Genomic DNA, 23,394 nt, shown 5'->3' on the forward strand with positions numbered 1-23,394 from the left:
GAGAAAGAGGATTTAATAATGTTTCTGGAGAGCTAAACTAGCCAACAGAAAAGATGGCATCAAGTTATAAGCTCTTGCCAAAGAAAAAGAGAGGCTTTCTCTTTTAAATTATCTTAATTTTAGTCTTTTTGGTTAATTCTTTAAATGTGAGTTTAACATACATTAAGAAAAGTACACCAATCATGAGATACAGCCTGATAAATACATACAAAGTGAACACCCTGTGTAACCTCACCTAGATCAAGATATGAACATCAGAAACACCTTGATGTGTCTTCTCAGACAGGGCCCCTTCCAGCAATGTGGCCATAATCTTTACTTAGGTTAGTGTTGCCTTCTTCTGAATTTTATATAAATGTAATCATTCAATATCTACTCTTTTGTATCTGGCTTCTTTTGCTTTCTTTTCTGTGAAATGCATCCGTGTTGTTGCCTGTAACAATAGTTCTTTTCTATTATTGTGTGTAATCCATTTTATGAACATTCAGATTGTTTCCAGTTTTCATGTATTAAAAATAAATCTTGGTGTATTTTTTGGTGTATTTTTTTATGTTCATATGTATGCATTTCTGTTGAGTGTATTCTTGGGAGTGGAGTGGCTGGATTACAGGGTGTGTGTGTGTCTGGGCATGTGTGTGTCTAGCTTTTGTAGATAATGTCAAACAGTTTTCCAAAGTATTTGTACTAATTGACATAAGGACTTGTAGTGTTTAAGAGTTCCAGATGGTCCGCATCCTTGCCAATACTTGGTATTAACAGTTTTTTTTATTTTTCTTTTCATTTCAGCCATACTGGTGGGTAGATAGCAGTAACTCAGTGTGGTTTTAATTTGTATTTCCTTGATGACTGATGATGATGGGCACTTCATATATCTACTGGTCATTTGGATGTTCTCTTTGATAACACACCTGTTTAGTTCTTTTACTGATAGGCAAAATTAGGTTGTCTTTTTTGTATTATTTAATTTAGTGGTTTTTACAATATATTCTGGATAATCTTGTATCAGATTAAAGTTTTATCAATTTAAAGTTAATAGCTCTCTCTCTCCCCTTCTAACAATACAAGGATCTTTGAAACACTTGAACTCTTATTCTCCATTCCCATTGGTATGATACTGCTGACCAGCGTTTTACTGCTGCCTTTTAACCCCCTACATATATTACTGGTATTAAAATTTTATATAATATTTTTAAAATTACTCATTTACCAATATCTTTGCTCACTCTTTCATTTCAGTTCTTTCTTTCAATTGCTTTCTGAGATTCATCCTTTGAAAGTTCCTTTAATGTGCTCATAGAACTCTTTAGTGAAGAAATGTTTTATTTTATTTTTTGAAAGATAATTTTGTTTGATATTATTTCTCAGTCTTGTGACTTTTATTTTTTCTTTTGAAGTCTACTGCAAATCTAATTGTCAATCTTTAATAGGTGATTCGTTACAGCAAAGCTCTAAAAAATCCCTTGCCATGATCTCCTTGAATATGACCTTTCTCCCATTATCTCTCTTTTAGGAACCTTAAGTATGTTGAACCTTCTTTTTTCTCTGTCTCTTAATCTCTCTTTTATTTTATTTAAAAATGTTTTTTTTTTTTTTTTTTTTATCTCTCTGTGCTTCAATCTGGCTGGTTTTTTTGTTTGTTTGTTTACTTCAAATCTATATTCTTTCCACTGGTCTAATCTGTTTAATATATTCATTTTTCAATTATTATAGTCAGTTTTTCAAATTTATAGGTCTTCCTTTATAACATCTTGTTTCTTTCTCATGCTTTTAATTCTATCTTGAAGGATTTTGAACATTGTATAAATACTTTATATCCTGTGTGTCAATATTACATTGTCTGGTCTGCAGTTCTGGGGGGTTGGGAGGGAAGGTGTCAAATTCTACTCTCTGTTGTTTCTTCTGACTTTTGTTTAATGTGGTTTGTTTGCTCATGTGCTTTGTAATTCTGAATTTTGAACTGGGCAAGATTTATCTGTGGGATTCCTTAGGCAGCCTGTTTTGAGAGCAGCTTTCTCCCGACAGTATTGATGTTTCCTTTTTGCCAGGTGTCTGGGGGAGGGGTGCTACCATCCTAAGACCACCTTGTGTTACTCTCTTGGCTTGGGGGTTACTGGACCATGCTGGTGTATAAATAATTCAAATTCTAAATTCTCAGGAGGGTCCGCCTGTTGTTACAGATTCTCAGGGGAAACTTTTTCCCCTTACTCAGCATTTTGGAAAAGACATAAGTTTCTTTGTTTGTTTGTTTGCTTGCTTGTTCTTTAATTCCATCTATTGGTGATCATATTCTTTTTTCTTTTGTCTGCCTTTTAACTGAGGGTATTACCTTTCCAGGACTCTGACTTTGTGTGTGTTGGGGGTCTATAACAACTCCCTATTACCCCCCACCCCCGTAACTGGTGACTTGAAGAAAACCTGGTTTCTAATTTAGCAGTTTGTTTTTCTTCATAACATTGAGCTCATCACTTTCAGAAGACGAGGCAACTTTTGTGTTTTTACTTTTGATCCTACTCATCCTGGTAAATTGACTATGATTCTTGCATAAGTTTTAAGCTGTTTGTATTCTTGTGACACAATTAAATGTCTTGGTTTTCTTTTTATTGCTCATATAAAAGAGTATGTCTTGAATATCTTTCAGTAATGACAGGATGTGTTTAATGACTCTATAGTGAGAAGTATACATGTTTAGATTCCTGTTTTGAGCCCTAGCTACAAATTTTTGTTTTTAAAGTGAGTCAGAATCCTAGTGCTACAGCCGGTTGCTCTGTTCTGACTTCTAAAAACACTGGTCTAGATGCACTGATTGCTTACTGGTTTATCAGGTACGTCTTGACTTTTGTGTCATAGCAAAGGCCAACACTTGTTGAACATACAATGTCCTTTTTCCAGTTCTGTAGGAAGGTACTAATGAATGCTTACAAGAACGAACAGATTTGATTAATGTAATAAATCATCTGCAAAAAGCTTGAAATATTTTTTTCCTGCTTTCATTTCTGGGGAGTGTAACAAAGGTAATAAATAACTGTTAAACTTGAAATTGAAGAAAGTAATTTGCTTCTGGCAAAGGCCTTTCCAAAACCCTTTCTGTCATTTTTTAGCTACGTGAGTGAAAAATATAGCAGTAAATGTGTTATCTTATTGCTTCCCATTTCCAGTTGGTTTCCCCCCCACCAAACTTAATAGCAACTCTAAAGGTACTAGTTTAGGCCTCCTTTCTCTCCTCCTACTCCCCTTGTTATTTAAAACATCATATCATTTATATTGGACCAGCAGGAATCAGTTTAAAGAGGTTGAGAGCTGTTTTAGATTAATGGCTTGGCAACTTGGAAATAGCCCACTGGAGTCACAGTCCTGCTTATCTTGGAGTAAGCCTTAAAAACTTAGCTATTGAGAATTGTTTCTATAAGCTGCCAAATTGAAAGTTGGAGTGAAGAAAAACTTGACACTGATCCACATACCCCCAAATTCCTGTCAGTATGCTTTATGGGGGATCTTGTTTGGAGGGTGGCAGAGTCCACAGGATATAAAGCTTTTCCTGACCATCAGTAAATAATGCTGCTCCGTGTTTACATGGACTCTACTGTGTTTTTCCTCAGAGTTTTCAAATTTTTATTTTAATATATATTTTCTTATTTCATTTACTATTTTAAAGGGATCGCCATTTGTTGCACTCTAACTTTTTCTTCATTAGAAAAGACACCCCTTCTTTTTCCTTCTCCCATTTGTAGGATTGCACGACCTTTCAGTTAAATAAAACCAAAATTGTTCACTTGCTCCACCCCCTTGAAGTAAGCCACAGAGCTCCCCGTGGGTGTGCCAGACCTCAGACCGCTGCCACGGTTACTTGATCCTCCTTATCTCAAGCCACTCTGGGCTCCTTAAGCCGTCTCTTCATCTGCTTCCTTAGCTCCTCCCTTTCCCTCTTCCACCCAGTTTGTACTGCTCTTGCTCTAGCCACCCTCCTCTCAGAGGCTCAAGGGCAGTTCTCAGGAGTTGGTTTTTCTTCTCCTTTTCTTTAAATGCTCTGAGGAAGGGACTTAGGCACTGTCCAAAGATACATGTTTCATTGAGGAATACCTACATTAGGATTTAAACCCCTCAATTTGAACATTTTACAGAGGTTGTCTTTCTTTTCTTTTTTCTTTCTTTCTTTTCTTTCTTTCTTTTCTTTCTTTCTTTCTTTCTTTCTTTCTTTCTTTCTTTCTTTCTTTCTTTCTTTCTTTCATTCTTTCTTTCTTTCTTTTTTCTTTCTAACTTCCTTTCTTTCTTTTTTTTTTGTTGGAGATTAGGTATTATAGATGTGAATTCATGAATATAAAGTACAGATGGCCCTTGCTTTGTGTAAATACGTGCTCTAAAAAGTTGGCTGTATCCTAATATAATACATTAAATTCAGGGGAGATTACTATTTAAAAGAACTTGGCAAGGCATCTTTAGAGTAAAGAATTCACAATATAAGTAATGCTATCTTTCTCTGTTTTAGATTTTTTTTCACTCAGGTTGTTATATAGGGTGTGTTGGCATTTCCATCAATAGTAGTAACTTGAACAGTTACAGGGTTATCTGTGCTCAGCAATTTAACATGGTGTCCTTTTCACCTTGCATCAGATTAGCCCAATTTTCCAATCCCCAAAAGTAACCTTTCTATATGTGTCAACACTTTTCTGGGCCAGTGAACTTGAGAATTTAGGTGTCTTACAAACACAGTGCTTGATGATTAGTTGTGTCTTTCCTTTTTCTTCTCAGCCCCTTTCATTAAATTTACCATGCTCATACTTTTAAGTATTTGAGCCCATAGTACTGGTATTACAGGTTGACCATGTCTCTGTTTTTTGACCTTGGTATTAACCTATAATATTCTAATGCTCCTGCTTTGATGATGTGTGGCGACTGATTACATTTGAATGGCTTCAAGAGAACTGGTCTTAATTATTTCTGTCATTGGTTGGTTAGTGTAGTGTAAACAAGCATTGTTCCAAAAAAAAAAAAATATATATATATATATATATATATATATATGGCTTCTGAGTTTCTTTTTTTAGCATACAAGTAAAAAATTAGGATGAAGCGAAAGCATATGACACAGAAGTGTGTTTTGCTAGTAGATTGTAGGGTTTCTGTAGCTGAAGTTATGCAAACCACTATAAACTATTAGCTAATGACAACTTTGCTTTTCCCTTTTGTATTAGTTGCAATGTGCAGTCCTTTCTTTTTTTAATTAATTAATTAGTTTGTTTGTTTTTAGAGAGAGGGGAAAGGAGAAAGAGAGGGAAAGAAACATCACCGTGTGGTTGCCTCTCATGCACCCCCAACTGGGGAACTGATCGTTAATCTAATTATGTACCCTGACTGGAAATCGAAACAGCGACAATCCTTTCATTTAAAGTAAAGGCATGTGTTAAAGTACCAGCTTATTAAGAAGTATGTTGTTTTTGCATATCTTTCTGCAAGGGTTATGCATACCACCCTCTCCCCCAAATACCTACTCATCGTTTTCGGACCAAGTTCCAGTTGTAACTTCCATGGAACCTTTCAGATTGACTCCTTTCTCTGAGACTATAGTACATCTGTTAGAACACCGTTAACACAGTATTCTATATAATTGTTAAATACGCTGTCTCGCCCTTTTCCTCCCCTAACTGACTAAGTTGCTCTTAACTTAGGATCAGGGATACTGTCTCATCCATTTTTTGCATTCTCTACTATACTGCCCCCTCAACTGTAGCACATCATAGGTGTTGAATGAATTGTTGCTCAAAAAATAAATGAATTTAATCAGAAAGTAGAAAGCTTTGTTGATGAATTGACTTACCAACTTAGATTTAAAGATAAAAATTTTAAATCTAAAATCAGAGTAGATTAAAATCAGTAGACCCATAGATTTGGTGCAGATCAAGTTATTCTCCAACTTCAGTAATACTGGCGGGCAGAACGTGTGATGCAGTCAACTTAACTGCTCCTAAAATGCAGAGAAGAGATGTGTTTATATGCCATATTTCTGTTTTTGTGTTTGTTTTCATTTTAATTAAACCTCCTGTTATACCTGAGGAAATAGAAAGGTGGAAAATCTACCAACCATCTAAAAATAATTTCACCAAGGGTGGGTGGAACTGGAAGGACTGAGGAATGGGAGTGGGGAGATGGGGGGTGGGAGTTTCTAAACCTGTCTCTTGCCCTGTCTTAGAAAGAGCTTATGATAGTATCGGGGGACTCAAAAGCCTTAGTTTTAGAGGATGGAATGTGCTGCTCATCGTGGAGAGGTAGCCCATGTTCTAGAGCTTGATGTTGGAGAAGTAAAATTAGTCCTATAAGTCATGTGAATTGTCAGCTTGGCCACCTATTTTATAGCAGTGTTTGAAGGTAAGTACTTGAATTTTTTGGATAAAAATAGTTACATTTCCTAAGATTTAAAAAATGTTGGTATTAGTTTTTTACTGGGTAAATTATTTGAAATGTGAAATATATTTGTCCAACTAAAATTTTGTCTCATAATTAGGAAATCAACAATTTTAAAATGCCTGCATAGTCCTATGCCCTTAGAAATGATCGACAAAAGTAATATTTTTTTTACTTTAAATAATTTTTTATTTTCAATTACAGTTGACATACAATATTATATTAGTTTCAGATATGCAACCCAGTGATTAGACTCTATATAACTTACTAACTTCTCATCCTGATAAATCTAGTACCAATCTGACACCATACATAGTTACTACAAGTTTACTGACTGTATTCCTTTTGCTGTACTTTGCATCCCTGTAACTACTCTGTAATTACCAATCTGTACTTCTTAATACTTCACCTTTTTTACCTACCCCCTCAATCCCCCTCCCATCTGTCAACCATCAAGATGTTCTCTGTATCTATGAGTCTGTTTGTTCTCCTTGTTCATTTATTTGATTTTTAGATTCTATTGTTGATAGCTATGTATTGCCATTTTATTATTCATATTTTTTATCTTTTTCTTCTTAAAACTAATATTTCATGTAATACTGGTATGATGGTGATACACTCCTTTGGCTTTTTATTGTCTGGGAAGCTCTTTTTCTCTCCTTAGATCCCAAGTGATAGCTTTACTGGGTAGAGTAATCTTGGTTGTAGGTCCTTACCTTTCATCACTTTTAATATTTCTTGCCAGTCCTTTTCGGCCTGCAAAGTTTCTGTTGAGAAATCAGCTGACAGTCTTATGGGAGCTCTCTTGTGGGTAATTAATTGCTTTTCTCTTGCTGCTTTTTAATATTATTTCTTTGTCTTTAACACTTGACATTTTAATTATGATGTGTCTTGGTGTGGGCCTCTTTGGGTTCATCTTGTTTGAGACTCTGCTTCAAGGAATTGTATGTCTGTTTCCTTCATCAGGTTAGGGATTTTTCTGTCATCATTTTTTCACATAGGTTTTCAATTTCTTACTCTTTCTCTTCTCCTCCTGGACCACCATGATGTGAATATTGGTACACTTAAAGTTGTCCCAAAGGCTCCTTATACTGTCCTCATTTTTTTTAATTCTTTTTTTCTTTTTACTGTTCTGGTTGGGTGTTTTCTGCTTCCTTATCTTCAAAATTTCTGATTTGACCCTCTGTTTCAACTACTACACTGTTGATTCCCTATAATACATTCTTCATTTCAGTTAATGTATTCTTCATTTCTGACTGGTTCTTTTTGTGTTTTCTAGTTCTATTTTAATGTTTTCGGCTCTTTGTTGACGTTCTCATTGAGATCATTGAGGATCCTATAACCAGCATTTTAAACCCAGCATCTGGTAGATTGCTGGTCTCCATTTTGTTTAGTTCTTTTTCTGGAGTTTTCTTCTGCTCTTTCATTTGGGACATGTTTCTTTGTCTCTTCATTTAGGTAGCCTCATGTTGTTGGTCTCTGTGAATTAGGTAGAGCTGTTACATCTCCCAGGTTTGGTAGCATGGCCTTATGTAGTCGGTATTCTGTAGGGTCCAAAAGCACAGAGTCCCCGATCACCCAGGCTGGGCACTCCAGGTTCACCCCTTCCTTCCCTGACTCCCACTGTGTGGGCTGTGTACACCCGCCTCTGTTGTAGTTGAGCTTGATTGCTGTTGGCAGGTCAACAGAAGGGATTTACCCCCAGGCCTGTTGGCTGCAAGGACTGGATGCCACCACTATGGAGAATCAGCTGTGCAGGCGCTGACTCCACAGAGCAGGACTTACTTCAGTGGGGCTCTGGTGCCCACCCAGCCCACCCCTTGAGTGTGTTGCTTGTGGAGGTGGTTCTAGGGCCTCCCAGGAGATGCAGACCAAGGTCAACTGCCACCTCTGTGCTGCCGAGGCCACCCAGCTTGAGCTCCAAGGTGATCTGCAGACGGCTGCTACTAGCGCTGGGCTTGGAGGTGCCCAGGAGAGGCCAAGCTGCAAACCGAGGCCAGCTAACACTCGTGCTAGGCCTGGGGCCACTTAGCAAGAGGTACAGGCACACTGTGGCCAGATGCTGCTTGCTTGAGATTTTAAGAAAGACAGAAGTATGAACCAAGACAGGCGTTGGTATGGAAAAGCCAGAGGAAACAGCTTAAGTTGGGCAAATAAGTTGGGTGGGGCAGGTCTCAGGGAACTACCTGAGTGGGGCAAACAGTATGTATTAGCCAGGTTGATGGGGACTCAGATATGGCACCAGCCTCTCAGATCTGTGGGGTGAGGAATCTGCACAGAACAGGGGCCTCTGCCAGCACTTCAGTCTGGGAGAAAACTGCCCCCGAGCCCTTGCCTTAAAGTCATACAATTTAGTTCCTCCCCTTTGTGTCCCTGGCTTTTTGAGCTGCTGCCCCACTGCTGGAGCACAGGGTGAATGCGTGTGAGTAAGTCCATGTGCAGACTCTTTAAGAGGAACGCCTGGGACTCCAGAAGCCCTTTGTCTCTCAACCACAATCCCTTCTGGTTTTTACAGCCAGAAGTTATGAGGACTCTCTTCCGGGCTGAAACCCTAGCTAGGGGGCTTGGTGTGGGGCTAGAACCTTTTACTCCTAAGGGGGCACCTTTGGAGCCGAGATAGCCCTCCCAATTTTTATCCGCCACACGTGGTTGTGGGACCAGTCCATTCCACATCTTTGCCCCTCCTACCAGTCTCCATGTGGCTTCTTCTTTATATCCTTATTTATAGGACTTCTGTTCGGCTAGATGGTGATTCTGTAGTTTAGCTGTAATTTTGCTGTAGTTGTGGAAGGGTTTGAGTACTAGGTTTACCTATGCTACGATCTTGACCAGACAAGATCACAAAAGTAATAATTTTTAACAAAAGATTGCTTGTGTCATGAGTGTTTTCATATGTTGTGTGTTCATATGACATTTTAGTTTTACTTGTTTTCCATTATGTTTTTGGACTTTTTCCCAATGCAGAAATTATTTATGAATCCAGTTTTTTCATAGAAGATATATAATACTCTTCACTTTTTATTCTGTGTTTTGTTGTTTTTAAATGTAGTCTTTGTCTTCCTCTAAAGGAGGTTAATAAAATATGTTGTTTTTGGAAATATTATGCCTCAGTAGAGTCAAAGCCACACACTGTTTTTTCACTTTCAAGTTTGGCAACCTTCAGATGCAATGCAAGCTCACTAGTTTAGTTAATTTTATTTTAAATGGGGATCATGCCTAATCTTCAGACCTAATGATTTATTGAATTTCAACCTCAGCATTTTTTACCCAGCAGAAAACCTATTTGAACACTAACCGTATTTCACTTATCCCCAATCTTGCCTTTTCTATAATTGCTTACTCTTTGAATCCTGGACTATTTCTTTTAACAAATAACCATCTATCAAATATTAAGTAGGCAAAGGGCATTATTCATTTACCACCCCTAATATTTTTTGAATGTGCCCTGTACGAGGTAGGTCCTGAGGGGCCCTGTCCCCTAGTTGCTCACAGCACGTGTGAGAGCTGTACCAGTGAACAGACGGTGGTGAGTCAGTGTGCCGTGAGTGTCGTGTTGGAGGTAAGCCAGCGGGCTGTGGGATTTGAGGCTTTAAATTGCAAGGTGGAGGCTTTCCTTCACAAATCCATCTTTGCAAGGGAGGCAAAACCAGGGTGTTCCTAAATAGGAAATGACAGAATGTAGCCAGAGGTGCCCACAGAAAAGAGTTGCATTTCACCAGCTTGGCGAGGCTCTCATCTTCTGGAACATGAACACCATGGACAGCATTTTTATCATGGAATTCCCATGTTGTAGTATCACTTCCAAGAACAACTGTTTGGGGAGGAAAAAGTCGTGAGAGAGTAAGAGCTGCTCTTCAGCACTCCTGTGTTTCTAGGAGCATCTCTGACTTAGGTTTTAAAACTCCAGGATGGCAGGCTGTTCAGGGATGAGTACTCCTACGTAGAACACACACACCTCTTACCACCTCGGCTTCGGTTTGTTTTTGATCCATGCTTTTTCCTCCCCCTGAGAGTTGCTCCCTGAGCTGCATCTCTTGTGCTGTTTGGTGGCCCCAAACTATCTGTTTGTTTGTTTGTTTGTTTTTTAACTCAGAGCCTCACCACATGATGTAAAATTAGCCTATTGTGAAAATCACTGTGATGAACAAATCACTTCTCTACTTTTTGTCTCCATGGCCTTTAGCTGTGTGACGTATTTGCTTAAGCTTTTGGAGTCTCAGTGCTCTCGTCTCTGAGAGGAGCATGGTGGCGCTGTGTGAGAGGGTGTCATGGGTGGTGCATGGGGAGCGTATGTAAAAGCAGCCCCCCTTATTCCAGCGCACTGCAATGAGAATGCAAAAGTTTGCACCACGTTGGCCTGTAATCTCTTTTTAATTTCATGCCTTTTAATATGCCCTATGATCACCTCCCTGCCCCTATTTTTCTGACACGTTGCTTTCCTTTCTGGTGAGTGTGCAGCCATAGTTCTCCCACCCCCCACCCCCCCACCCCCACCCCCACTTGGATTGTAACGGAATCCCCATTGCCCAGGCGTATCCATTCAGCAGACATGGATGGTTTCCATGTGCCGGGCACTGGATACAGAGGTGCTCCCGTTCAAGCAGGGGAAACCCATGGAAACGGCCGGCTGGTGTGAGGAGTTCTGGAATGCTGTTGTTTAAAGCATTGTGGAGACACAGATGAAGGAACTTTTACATTTTTTCAGAGTAGACCAGAAAAGTAGGTTGCATTTCAACTGGGCCTTGAATTCTCACTTGGCAGATAAAAGGAAGATCTTGCTAGACAGTGGGAGCTGTTTATAAAAAGACAGGTGAAGAGACAAGTAGCCTCTGAAGTCGGAAGTCTGTGCTTTCCTCCTCTACTGTCCATCCCAGTTCTGTCCGAGTAGAAAGGCAAACAGAAAACAAGTAGCCCATTTTTAAAATACGATGTAAAAAGCTGCTTGTCACAGTAGTGAATAGAGTTCTGCTTTATTTGCTTTTGCTGTTATTTTCTTTGCATGTACAAAATGAGTAAGGACAGCACAGAGCCTTAGAAACAGTATATGAATGTACGTGTGCTTGAACTGTGCCTCGTACTATCAGTTTTTCCTCCACTTCCTGTGTTTCTTTCCTTTGATCACTTACTACATGCCAGGCACTTCGCAGTGGTTATCTCTTTTAATCCACACTGCTTTATGAGTTTAGATTTTTCTTGTGTTTTTGCAGATGAGAACACCAAGAGTCAAAGGAGTTTTAAAAACCAAAACCAAAAAAACTTGTTTTAGATGCATGGCCTGTAAGTGAGAGAGCTCGTCCTCGGAGCCAGCATTATCTCCAAAGCTTCAGTTCTTTTTATCCTAAAGTGAAGTGCGGAGCTGCTGCCTAAGAGCCTTAGACTAGGCCCAGCTAATAAATTACTGACCATCGGATGACTGGTACAGGCAGCCAAACTTTTAAGTCGTATTTCCTTCACCTTAGAAGTAGAGTAATTGGAGCAGAATGAGGCTACACTTTCTTTTAACATTACAGTTTCTTTTTAGGCTGCTCTGTCTGTTTCGTTCATGTCTGATCATTTTGTGCAACCAGGTATAAGTTATGTGATGTAGCGGAGAATGTTCCAACCAAGTATAAGTTATGTGATGTAGTGGAGAATGTTCTAATGCACAGGTTGCAAAATCATCACTGTTTGGAGTTGTTTTAAATCACTTTTAAAATCAAAATAGTGATAGCCTCTGGGGAAGTGGGAGAGGGCATTGCCTGGGAAGGGGCACGAGGGAACTTTCTGGGGTGACTGTGATGTTCTGCGTGTATATCTTGATAGGAGTTTGGGCTATGTAAATGTACACTTACATTTCTGCATTTCATTGTATGTAAATTTTATATCAAAAGAAAAGAGCCATAAACAAATATTTAACTCTAAATAATGATATGGCAAGCTGAAGTATTTGGGGGAAAGTATACTGGTATCTGTAATTTACTGTAAAATTCACTAAAAATAAGAGATGGATGGATAGAGGAATGGCTAGATGAAGAGATATGAATAAAATAATTATAGTACAGTGTTAGTATACTATACTTATTTTATATACAGTGTTAATGGTAGAATCTAGTAGTACCTATATGGTTCTACTAAAATTCTTTCAAATTTGCTGTATATTTTAAATTTTTAATAAAATAAATACATATATAGAATTAAAAATATTATTATAATAAATTGTTGCAGAGAAAATTACTTCTAAAATTAGTTGACATTTTTATATCAACAGCCTTCCCTGCCCTTGAAGGGTCTCTCTGTTAATGCTATCCCGGTCTCTAGTTAGACTCTCAGAAGTTTAAGTGACCTAATTTAAACAGCCCAGGGGGACCTTTTCTTTCCTTAGCCAACCTGTAGGTTCGGAGGTTCCTTTCCTTAAACATTTCCAGCTAGTCTGAATGTCCCGCAGAGCTGAAGCTTCCCAGGCAAAGCTCATCTCTGTGGCTGTTGTGTCACTAATAGTTATAATTCTAGAAGATAGCATCACCATCAACCAAAGATTCAACTTTTCGTCTCCTCCACCTTCCACCCCAAATATACCCTTAATCAGATGATGTTAAGAAAATAACCCTTTTTGGGTTTTGTGCTTTATTTTTAGTCTGTCACACGTTTGAGATGTCTTGGATTTCTTTAACAAATCACACTTGGTGCTTTCGCAGCCCTTGAGTTGCAGACAGCTTCTCATTGTGCAAGTTTGAGTTCCGGCACTTGAGAGCATCTTCATTCTGAAGCTTATAGAATGTTGCTCTTGTATTTGGAGCAGTTTACCTTTTTTTCATTGGTTAAGCCCCGGCCCCTAGTGGTGCCCAAAATGAGTCTTATCCAAGTTGTGTTTGAGAATGTAAGACAATTAGGAGTGCATGAACTCTTGTGCAGCAAAAGGGGACAGCAGTGAATTATGTTAGAGCAATAAATTCAATCTTAGGATACTTGTATATAAAAACCAGTAAGATAGCTAAAATATGTTTTCAGTTATTTCATTTTTAAAATGTCATTTTTCTCTAATTTCCATAACAATAATTAGTCACAAGTTATTTTACATACTGAAAACAAGTTACAAATTGTATGTTGAAAATACAACAACAAAATGTCATTTTATAAGATTTAAGTGAAACAAATATTTGAAATAAAATTGGAGTTGGAGGGCAGGAAGAGTGGGGGTAGAATACTTCTTGAGTGGCACCTGAGCCATACTATAGTTGTTAAACCTCTAGCTCTCAGTAAAAGAGTACTTTACATAAAATCCACAAAACTGATGGGGAGAGGGAAGGACAAATTTGATTGCTTGAGAGTTACCCTAAAAGATTGGATCTGTAAATTTACATGAATCGCTGAAACAAGGAGGTGTATGTGAGTGCCAAATAATGTCTGAACTAACCGAGAAAAACTTGCTTTTCTGCATGACTGTGGTGAAAGCATTGGTTTCCAATAACTTTCACGTTTATAAGAATTTTTTTTTAAGGGAGTAACTGTACATTGGGCAAGCAACTATGTAGTCCAAAAAGTATTGGCTGCATTTAACGTGCTGGGGGCATGTGGATTCCTAAGAATGTCACACCTTATCTATGCCAATAAATCAGAGTTTCTATTCTTGATACTAAACCTGATGTCATTGGCAGATTTTCTTCTTTATTAGAAGGGTGATATTCAGAAGGGAGAATATTTTTTCATGTATTTTACTCTTTCTGTGATTTGGGGTGTTTCATGGTTGTTGTTTTTTTCTTTTTTCTTTTTTAAGCTATGAAATATTACTGGCAAGTCCCAAGAAAACTAGATCTGGATTTCATTTTGTCTCTTCAACTCTGTGTGATCTTGTGCACATTCCTGACATGTTACAAACAGCTTGTGTCTCTGAATGTGCAGTATCAATTTTCAGTGGTGAAAGCCCCAAAAGGAAACAGGCTGATTCTTCCATGCACAAACAGCTGGGCAGTTGTGGATGGAATTAATTGCTGATATATATTGGCTGTGTTTTTCTTCTCTTGTCATTTCCTTTGCAGCTGCAAAAGTGAAGTTTGACTTGAAAACAGACATTTCCAGCAGTGCAAATCCAAAAAGTATCAAGATGGGATTCTTCAACTATAATATCTAACTCTGCTACCTTTGAGTTGTTCAGTTTGGGGAAGAGCAAAGAAATGATTTATAGTTACACATATGGTTGAAAAATAATTAAATTAGGCACTTGAACTATGAAAGGAGTATTTTGGAATGGGTCTATTTATCTTACGGTAAGAGTGACCTCATAATTCAATGAAAGGCTAGATCAGTCAGCACTCCCTCCCTAGGATCCTGAAAGAGGGTGTTCTAGGCTATTTCTCAAAATATCAAAATGATCAATACTCCAGACTGATTTATTGTTCCAATATGAGGAAATAGCTGTTGGTGAGGGTAATGTGACATGTATCATTAAAAATAACATTTTCCTGGTTTTTCCCCAAAGCCTTTCTATTGTTTGTTTTAAATTCTATGTAAATTATTATATTGCTTTTTTTTTTTTTACATGCTTGGGTATTTTACTGAGAAACATTTTTATTTCATGAGTTATAGGACTTCTTTTAAAAGTAACTATTGGTTGTATTTCTGAATGTGTATATTTAGAAAGAAGTGTTGATTAAAATCACTTTGAATAATAATCAGATGTTTGTAACAGTTTCAGTAACTGATAAATTATTTTAGACATCATTAAAAATTTTAGACAGTTTTGTACATCCTACTGAATATCTTCTTTGGAAATAAATTTTTAAAAATTTAAATCAGAACTCATGAAATTATTTTTACCAGTGGGTAATCACAAAATGTTTTCAAAGTATAGTGTGCATATTAGTGATTTTCATCAAAATAATTTGTGTTCATTTCAGTATTCTACCAAAGGATGTCCTTAAATCAAATCCTTTGTTTTTGAAGGCAACTCTTGTTAGTTGATAAGAAAATGATTTTATTGTCTCCACTTGCCAGGAGAACTAGAGCATTGGTAGAGAAGGGTAAGTAATGCTTATGCTCTTGTTCAAGTCCCCTGTTTTGGCCAAATGGGCCAAAGTAAAGTTCTAGAGTGAGCAGTGTTGCTGACACCTTGAGATAGGTAGAAGCTGCTGTTGCTAAACTTAGCAGTTGGAGTAGCTGGACTTCCTTTATAGTAGTTCACTTCCACCTAACATTCTGTTCCTGTTGATTGAGCTCTGTGATCCACCTTTCATTTTAGCTTTACTTTCCTCAAGAGAAAGAAATGAGTCTGTATTTCATTTCATGGCAGGAAAGCTGATCTGCAAACATGGACTTTCCCTGTTTCTTTGAGGAGAATTCACCAATTAATTTTGACTCGGAGGCCCTGAAAAATGTTGTGGCAATATTAACATGCAGTTTGCTCTCACTGAAGTCTGCCTGGGTGTGTTGTTTCCCCCAGAGTGGGCTCCACCCTTATCTAACCGCACTGAGCGTGGATATCTTGCTGTTTAAAGCAAAGTTCATTTTTAGGGCAGCATTGCATCAGAATTGCCACACAAAAACCAGCTTAAGAAATGTACAGCAGCTTCAGTTTTTTGTAAGTAATGGATTGTCTATTGTAATACTGATAGCACACAGCTTAGGGGGAAGCATAGATGAGATAGATGGTTAATTTTGTGCCAGCTGCTGGTAATATGCAATATTCTTCTTGGGGAGGAGCCTGTGGCTTTATCATGCAACTGAATTTCTCTATTCACTTGTCTGTTCTTTTTTAAAAGCATTATACTGAATTTTTTTTTTTTATTGTTTTGGGGGTGACTTTGACTGTTAAAGGAAAAATACTGGTAGTCTCCTAAATGTGCTAATTATTTAACATAAAAATGTTCAAAGTAGTGTTTTGCACTGAATTTATTGAACTCATTAATAGCATAATCTGGCAGTACTGTATTTCGAGACATCATGGCGTGAACTTCGTGTGTAAGAGTGGGTTCATTGAGTTAAAAAAAAAAAAGCATCTAAAGAGCCTTTATTTCTGTCATAATGATGCTTTGTCCTGTTGCTATTGGGTATTTGTCAGAAGAGTTGGGGAAGGCTGCAGCCCAAGGTTCTGTTCCATGCCTTGTCTGTGCCTCTGTGTTCTTTCTAGAGTTTGTGACGTGAACAGTAAGTTGAACTATAGGAGAATTATAGTTATTCAATGAGGCCCATGTTCAGCAAATTTTTCTTTGCCAACAGGGTCTGACATTTCTCCCCTCACATATTGGGGTTCTGTTTATAGGTGGGTTTTAAATGCCTGTGAAGCGTTTGATTATGCACTGACCAAAGTGGGCATGTTGAGAGAGGGGCTGTGCTTTGGGATGTCTAAACTGTTTTCTTCCTTTCATGCGTGTTCATTGTGTACTTTTGTGGGGTAGACACACCCATTCTGTACAAGAAAGTTAAACCGCTTGCCCTAGATGAAATCAGAGCTGCATGTTGAAATTGGTAGATTTCAATAAAGTTTGCAGGGGTGACATTGTGTCATCCTTTTTGGACTTAGACATTTTTAGCATTTCCTTGCTTCATCTTCCTATTTGTAACTTGGTAGTAACTGTGTTCAGCAATCTTCTAGCATCATAAGGATGTGAGAATAAAGTAAAATCATTGTATCATAGGAAAAAGCACTAGCCTGGAAATCAAAGGCTATTTCTTTGGACACAAGCTTTTTCATCTATAAAGTTAGGAATTTGGGGTAGCTCTCAAAAGATCTTTCCCAGCTTAAAATACCCTTATATTCTTTGTAAAGACACATGCCTATTCCAAAAATACTAAAAGGACTGTATTAGAATTGAGAAGAAATGTTTAGATATTAACCCAGAATCGTTCTTATAAATGACATGAAAACTAAAGCTTTCCTTTAAATAAATAGTGTATGTATATCAGAAATGTTGGAAATTTACTTTTTAATACCTGAGCAGTAGAATTAGCTGTATAAATCATCTCCTCAACAAGGAAGTCATTTTCCAGTTGAAACTAGGCAAAGCTCTTGTTGCAAGTGTTGTATAGACATTGCCTTTACTCAGTGTACAGTTTTTAGTAGTGTCACCTTCAGTAAGTAGCTTTAAAACTTTTCTTTGGCCCTGGCCAAGTAACTTGGTCAGAGCATCATCCTGATAAGCCAAGGTTGTGGGTTTGATCCCTGGTCAGGGCATACAAGAATCAACCAATGAATGCATAACTAAGTGGAACAATAAACAGTGCCCTGCCCCCCGCTGCAATTAAAAAAGAAAACAACTTTTTTTCAATGTATTGTGCCTCGTGACCCAATATATACACCACATGCACATCACTTAATCTCTGGAATAAATTTCTCTTATAGCACAGAAGATACTGCTATTTTCTGTTCTATTATATTTTTATAAATGTTGGTTTCCATCCACCCAGCTAGATGATTTCTACTGACCCTTCGAACTCCAGGAGAATACAGTTACTCTTAGGCTTTTACAGTTGCTCTAGAGCATAGTTTGCCAACCAGTTTGCAGTTAAATATTGAAATTAGAAGATTTTTCTAAATAGATTTTATTTTTGACTTTTGTAGAAAGTCAGAAGTTATATAATACTCTTTATTTTTTCTTATAATAATTATTTAATATAAAGAAAATGGGGTGAATTTTTTTAACCAAGCCTTATAGAACTGCCCCCCAATTTCTTCTGTTTACTCCAGGATGCTATACAAATTTTATGTTATTTATGCTGACTGTATTAGTGAAAACTAAGACACATTCCATGACATAAAAAGAGTTGGGAAGTCTCTTCTGGAGAGTTAGATATAATGTGTCATGTAGATTAAATGTAGAATATCAAATTACCTTTGATAGACCCCATCTTTATCCCCCTCAGCCGAGTTTTCCCAGGGCTCTACAGAAGTTCCCTTCTCTGCTTTAATATACTTCTAAAAAGTATTATTTTTATAACTTTAAAAATGCACATGGTAAAAATATGAAATAATAAAAAGAGCATACGACAAAACATCTCTTTCCCACTCTAATTCCGTGCCCTACTTCTGGAGGGTGGGGGGAAGTTTCTTCTTTATTTTCCCAGAAAATTCCTATGAATACAAGTGACGTTATTTTTTTTAATGCAATAAAATTATACTATGTGTACCGTTATGTATCTACCTCATTCTTGTACCTACCTCATTCTTGTACCTACCTCATTCTTTTTAATGGCTGCATAGTACTTCAGTACATGGATAGATATACTATACTTTGTTCATACATCTTTTGATCGATATCTGGATTATTTCCAAAATTTTTCCTTTCTCCCCTATCAGATGTATTTATACTATCCGTCTTCTTTTACCTACATTTTGGGACAACCCAGAAGCCAGGGACTACAGGAAAGGGGAGATAGTACTGTGGAAATGGAGAAGCCCCTTACCAACTTCTCCTCCTCTAGAACACCAAAGGTAGGCCCTTACTGTCCCAGCCTTCCATGAGAAGGTAAGAAACTGCCCTGGGAGTCATTTTTTAGCAGATAAACGAGATAATGTTAGGTTCAAAGTTCAGTAACGCGAGTGTGAGGTTATGGACAGATCAAGTAACTCCTTGTTCCTCAGTTATATCATCAATAAAATGAAAGGTTGGAATGGATAAGTTTTAATGTTCCTTCCAACTTTAATATTTACCTAGTATTTTTGTTGGAATATTGATTTAAACTATGTAACCTAAATTATATGAAATTTCTGTTATTTAAATTGAAAACATCTTTAGTATATATTGTGTGGTGTGTCAATTTTTTGACCTACACTTATGGCCTAAACTATTTGAAAGTTCAAGGATATTGAAAAGGGGAAGTTGAATATTATACTATATTTTACATAAACTCTTTTGTAAAATGTCAACTCCAAAAGCATAAAACCCATCCCAGAGGCAAAAGCAAATTTTTTATCAAGCTTGAGTATTTGAGGAAAAGATTCCAAGTGAGGTGATGTTTGTTTTTAAAATGGATCCTTGCAATTTTCAATGAATCTAACCATTCAAAGCTAATCCTAAGGGCTTTGAAAGTTGGCTTCAGTGCCCTTATTTAAATTGTTTTCACATTCTACCGCGCTAATCCATCTCCTTGTTTCACTGAATGCTAAAATTGACATTGCTTGACATAGCTAAAGTTTTCTGATTTGGTGCTGAGGAAGCAGCCTTAGAGGTGAACTGTACACTGTCATCCTGCCAGCAAAGTTATCAAGTTACACAGCAAAGTTATAAAGTAACAGAAGCAGGAATCTTTGCTGCATCACACATGGGTTATTTAGCTTGCCTGTTTCACAATTTTATTCTTGTAATTCTGTCAAATGACAGCTGTCTCGAAAGCAAAGTGGTATAAGAGCATCAGCATTTGATTTGTGTAATTTCAACATGAAGATAGACCTTTTTCTGGCCTGGAGGTAGGGAACCTGTGTGTATTTGTGGACTGGTTACCCTAGCTTCTTGGCAGAAAGCTTGGCATACTTTGAATAAGTATACTTTTCTAAAACCTGAGCTATTATTTATTATCCAAATAATGTTAGGTACTCACACTACTGGTATTCCATGTTAATTTTTATATCAAGTGTTTGACATAAGGCTCAGTTTATCAAAATGCATTGAAGACCTTCTCGGCCCAAGCACTGCATTGAATGGTGGGACTACCTAGGTGACAGTCTCATTGGTGTCTACTAAAATGACAGCTGTTCCTACTTCTTTTGTTGTTGGAGTGTTCTGATATCCACTGTTAAATGGAATTAGAGAAACTTCTTCAAATTTCAGTCTGTGAAAATTGATGAAAACAGAGGATATTTCCATTATTTAAAAAGAGTCTTCATGTCTTGTTAGGGCACTGTCAGTTACTGTGCAGGCACATTCTTCTGTATGTGGGTCTACTAGTGACATCAGTTTTTCACTAATCACATTCTAAATGAAATAAAGTTGTGATGCTTGGATTAATTGAGCCTCAATCTTAGCCTACTCAAGTGTATCTGAGATATAAAAACCTATTGCAGTTATTGTACCTCAGATGTTCTAATGACTTAAACAATTGCCTGTATGAAATTAACCTTGAAAATAGTCACAGTATGTCTTGATGACACATCCTGATACCTCCTTTGTCAAGTCACCCCATCCATTGTGGTATTTATGACTAAGGAAATTTCCTATAGTTAGAAATATACAGGATACTGCTGTCTACAGGATGTTGAATAAACTTCATATAAAACATTTTAAATCATTTTAGAAAAACAGTCCTATGATAGCAAAATCAGTCAAAGAGATTGTGCTTTGAGCTGAAGAGGAAAGCTGTTTAAACAAGGGAGAGAGAAGAAAAATTTAATCATTACTCTGGTCTGTTATGCAATCTAAGGGACTGATGTTTCTCCTTTGGAGCCCACCCAGCCCCTTTGGCTGGGGTCCTGTGACACACAGTGGGAACTCACTTCCTATCAGGAAACGCTGTTTTTCAATGTATTATCTTGTTGAGACAACCACAGTTGAACAATAGGCTATTAATGTATTAGAACAACAAGTATCATAACTAAGCCAATATTTGCTTTGTTTTGAGTGTTACACTAAAAAAAAAAAAAAAAAAAAGCCTGGCTGGGCTTCAGAATGCATTTGTACACTTGACCATCAGTGACTGCTGGACATAAAAGCCATGACAGTTAAAAAGAACAAAGAAGAAAAGTGCTTTAATAATGGTGATGAAATTTTTCAGGTTTACTGTAGTCACTTCCTGTTCACAGACAATAATAAATTCAATAATTTCAAATACATCTTTCAGCTATGAAAAATGTCCATTTTAAAGTCTGTTTTGAATTTTGGAAGCCACAGCAAGAAGCTGGCATAAAGAAAAAAAAGCCTCCAACTCAAGTTCTCTTATGAAAATCAAACCCTTTTGTGAGATATGTCACATTCACTTTTGGATATTTATATTTAAAATAATTTGATAAAACTACTTATTCGGGGACTGACAGCTTTTCAGCTTTTTAAAAGCTATTACTTTTTATATTGATTAGGAAGAAGAAAACTTCATTTAAGGGGCAGTAAGAGAATATCAAGTCATTACTGCAATTATGTGATAAGAGTACAATAAATTTCAGAGCTGGAAGGTAAACCTAGAGGTCATCTGGTCAAATCACCTCATTCTGTACACGAAAAATTTCTGATCTTAGCTGTTTATCGAAACCTTCCTTTACTCTCTTAATCCCAAATTCTGTTTATCAGCAATCCTCAGCAGCTCTTGGAAATCTCATATTTTTCTTTTATTTGGTAGTTGTCATAAACTGGCTTTTACTATCACTTATCTTCCCATGTGGTCAGGTTTTAGTTCTCTCATTGATTAAATTGGAAAGGCCTTAAGGGCAGGCTCTAGACCTGTACCTTATATTTCTTCATACCCTTTACTTAACAGCTGATTTAGTGTTTGGTGATTGCCTGAATCAGTCATTTCGGGAGTTAAGATGACATTTTTGTAGTATTATTGGTACCTAGTCTCAAAACACAGCAGTGAGTATAGACTTTTTAAAATTGCTCTTCTTATACCTCTATACTTTCTTGTGATTACTTTTCAGTCAGCTTGAGACATTTTATATGCAGATCACACTCTTATTACCTCAGCCATCTTGGCTACCTGGTCATTCTGACCAAACCATGATTAGCCCAGTTTTCCAGGGTTGTTGTAGGTTCTCTGCCCTAGTTTATTCTAAGATGAGTAGACAATGAGATATGAGTCAACGGCCTTACTCACCTCACTCAGTTTATTGTTACTTATGAGTAACTTGAAGTGGACAGTGAAGGAGGGAAAAAGCTTTTGACCCAGTTACTGGGACAGACACACATACTCAAATAATTTAAAAGCAACACAAACTATGACAAAGTGCTTCGGGTACACTAAGGGGAAACAGGCTAATTCTGACTGAGGAGATTGGGGAGGCCATAATGGGAGGACACGACTTTGAATGAAGACCTCCCAGTGTGGGTTAAGATTTGGATGAATGAAGATGAGAGGTGAAAACAGCCCAGATGTGTGAGAAATAAGGTGAACAAAGCCTCAGTCAGAGAATGGCTTTTGTTTGGATAGTCATCATTTTCCTCTGTGTCTGTGGGGGATACTGGAAGCCTTCTTCATCCTGTTTTTCGATCCTGAATTTGAGAAACCGGTAGGCTGATTCTTAAGGTTTTTTTGTTTGTTTTTGTTTTTTAAAGATAGGACTCTAGTATGCTTTTTCTTTTCCCTTGAGGGAGGAACTAAGAGCATGGTATTGTGGTAAATTACAGTAGGTAGCTTTGGGCTTCTGCTTTGTAATCATGAACCCCAAGGGTTCTAGTATCCATACCACATTTTAGATGTTTGAAAAACACTTTCCCCCACTTTACAACTCTGTAGAACCCGTCCCTGACAATAGAAATCAAAAGTAGACGCTAAATATTTACCAAACTCTGGAGAGCTACTTAAATTACTAAGCTCCATGAAGATTGCTTTTTATTTGACAATAAAGTACTTGATGTAGGCTTTAAGTCCAGCTAAATAAACACTGTAGAGCTAAGCTGTGAGTCTAGTCTTTGTGAGCCTCAGAAAAACAAGAATCCTACTGCAAGCTTGAATTTAAAATATAACAAGCAATTTAAATGGACCCTTCAGGCTTGTGTGAGTGGGCACAAAAAGCTGAGTCATATAGTTTACTCTCTAGTGAATTATCATGAAAGCTTGAAAGAGAAGTGTTCCCATTTTGTTTAAGACTTGTATTTATTTATTTGTAGAGAGAGGGAAGGGAGGGAGAAAGAGAGGGAGAGAAACATGAATGTGAGAGAGAAGCGTTGATCAATTGCCTCCCATACACACACCCTGACCGGGGACGAATCCGCAGCTCAGGCATGTGCCCTGAACAGGAATTGAACCAGCAACGTTTCACTTTGTGGTACAACGCCCAACCAGATGAGCCACATTGGTCAGAGCAGCATTCTCATTATTTAAAAATGGTATAAATGGCCTAAAGTCTTATGAAAACACATTTTTAAAAATCTGTTTTTTGTG

The 23,394-nt window shown here is 37.4% G+C and overlaps 1 protein-coding gene across 6 annotated transcripts in view; it reads left to right on the forward strand.

The window, feature by feature from the left end:
* The window catches only part of ADD3 (adducin 3), a 121,604-nt gene that overhangs the window by 48,462 nt on the left and 49,748 nt on the right, over positions 1 to 23,394 (forward strand). Inside the window, exon 1 of one of the 6 annotated variants that reach the window (XM_090278564.1) lies at positions 15,905 to 15,949. The exons of 4 other annotated variants lie outside the window; for them this stretch is intronic. The gene's annotated coding sequence lies outside the window, so the exon portion shown is untranslated. Of the gene's footprint in view, positions 1 to 15,904; positions 15,950 to 18,694; positions 18,800 to 23,394 lie in introns of those variants that run through there. One more of the 6 variants, XM_090278566.1, reaches the window with a different exon arrangement.

The sequence above is a fragment of the Furipterus horrens genome, unplaced genomic scaffold, assembly GCF_987537825.1.
Source record: "Furipterus horrens unplaced genomic scaffold, mFurHor1.1.pri manual_scaffold_5, whole genome shotgun sequence".
In the NCBI taxonomy this organism is placed as follows: domain Eukaryota; kingdom Metazoa; phylum Chordata; class Mammalia; order Chiroptera; family Furipteridae; genus Furipterus; species Furipterus horrens.